A 2,249-nucleotide genomic window follows, 5' to 3' on the forward strand; every position below is an offset into this window, starting at 1 on the left:
AGAGGAGGCTGAGGGGAGCCCTCATCGCCCTCTACAACTGCCTGACAGGAGGGGGGAGCCGGGGGGGGTCGGCCTCTTCTCCCTGGGAACGGGCAATGGGATGAGGGGGAATGGTCTGAAGTTGCGCCAGGGCAGGTCTAGGTTGGACATTAGGAAAAACTTCTTCACCGAAAGGGTTGTCAGGCTCTGGAATGGGCTGCCCAGGGAGGTGGTCGAGTCCCCGTCCCTGGGGGTATTTAAAAGACAGGTCGATGAGGCGCTTAGGGCCATGGTTTAGTGGTGGGATGGCACGGTTGGGTTAACGGTTGGACTTGATGATCTTAAAGGTCTTTTCCAACCAAAACGATTCTATGATTCTATGATCACCTCCAGAATAAGATTTCATGGGTGAAAAATGGGGCCAGGGGAACGAGTTGAGGCAATCTTACGAAAAGGCCCAGGAAAAGCCAAGGACAAGGTGCCTGAAAGCAGAATTCTGCTGCAGGTGCTAAAGAACAGGGGCACAGAGACCCTACTAATCTGTCCCTATTCTGAGGACTGTCTTTGCCCCAGGGAGCTAAAAGGCCTGCCAAATCTTAGATAAATCCATCTGGCCAAGGCACCTCAGAGGCTGGAGATAGAAAGACGAGCCATCGCAGCCTAATTTAAGCAACGTGTAGGAGATTTCAAACATGTTGGGAAGGACAAGCGGACCACATTCCTCACTAATGACCCATTGCAGCCTCACTGACTGAACATCTGATTCACCAGGACATACAAGCAGGCGCCATTGCCTCCCCAGAGCCACAAGGACCCTCAGCGTTGGCCTTGGCTGACATGAGGCCCTTGGAGAGAGAAGCACAAGTGCCAAATGTCATCACTAAGCAAGGAAATCCCAGGGCCATGGGGGCTGGGCCCCAGTCTGAATCTGTGCCAGTAGTAACAAGAACAAAATGCAGAGAGGGTAAGCTTCTGTCCTCAAAGGGACCCTCTTATTTAAGCCAACACCCAGGTCTGGTAGGGAGAGTAAGGGCAGATGACAAGACAGATTCATAACAGAGTGAGATTTTAAGGGATTTTCTCTTCAAATTGCCGTTTGGAATCTAGCACTTGAGATCCAGGAGGACAAGCTGGCTTTGAAGGGCAAGAGATGCTGACCGAGACACGCAAGGCACGAAGAGCAGAAGAACAGAACTGGGGGCAAAGCCAAGAGGAGCCTTACACTGCCTGCAGGCGTTGACCGCTCCAGGCTTGCCAGCAAGAGATGATTTCCAAAAGGGGACTGATGTGGTGGAAGGGTGTATTTGCAGCCTCCCCAAGACCTGGGAGGTGAAGCAGTACAGCAGGGTGACTGGGAGACAGACCCTTCGTTGGCAAGCGGGCAGCAGGGAGACCGGCTGGACTAAATGCAATGCCTTACCACTTGCTGTTACATCTTGCCCTTCTGAGATGGATGCGGAGGCAGACACTGAGCTCCAACGCCCAGGCGCCAGCAGACTTGCCCTTGTCACCCAAGACTTGCCCTAGCAGATGAGGGAAGCATGGTGAGGCTGAGGAGCAGCGCTGCCTGGAGAAGTCACTGGCTGATTTGGGTATGCACTCCCCCGAAGAGCTGGCTGAAGAGGAGACAGCTTTTCTGAGAACAGGGACACAGGGGATCCAGGGATGTGTTGACGGAGAAGGGAAAGCTGGGTGCCTGCATGCTGCAGCCACTGATGCAGCTTCAGTGACATGAAGGCTCCTTGCCCAACGTCACCAAGATCCTTTCCAGCGGGATTAGAAGGGGCAGCACAAAGCTCAGAGCTGGCCAACCCGCCCTGACAAGAGCAAGGCAGAGGAACCCAGGGGCTAACGGGCTGCGCTGAAGCCATCTCACTTCTCACAGCCTGGCAACTCTCTGCAAAAAAACCTCTGTGGCGCAAACCGCTCCATTTTAAGCAGGTTCCCCTCCCAGGTACCCCCAGCCTCTGTTCTGCAGAGCATCCCTCGCGGCAGATGCCTCCCTGTCTCCCAGCTGCAGGTCCTGCACCCACAGCGGGGTCCCCCAGGAAGGGAACCCCTTTGTTCCTCAGTCCCCCAGCCCGGGGGGGTTCCCGATGCTCCAGCACGCTTTTGCATTTCTCCCACCCAACCCCTCAGAGCTCTCTGCCAAAACCAGGCTACCAGGAGCCTGCAGCTCAGAGTCTGCAGCCAGAGCCCAGCCTGAGCTCATTGCAAAATTCACTCTTGCAGCCATGCACCAGCCTGCTGCTTTGTCATCGATCGCTGAA

This window comes from Egretta garzetta, unplaced genomic scaffold, assembly GCF_000687185.1.
Source record: "Egretta garzetta isolate BGI_Z169 unplaced genomic scaffold, ASM68718v1 scaffold574, whole genome shotgun sequence".
In the NCBI taxonomy this organism is placed as follows: Eukaryota; Metazoa; Chordata; class Aves; order Pelecaniformes; family Ardeidae; genus Egretta; species Egretta garzetta.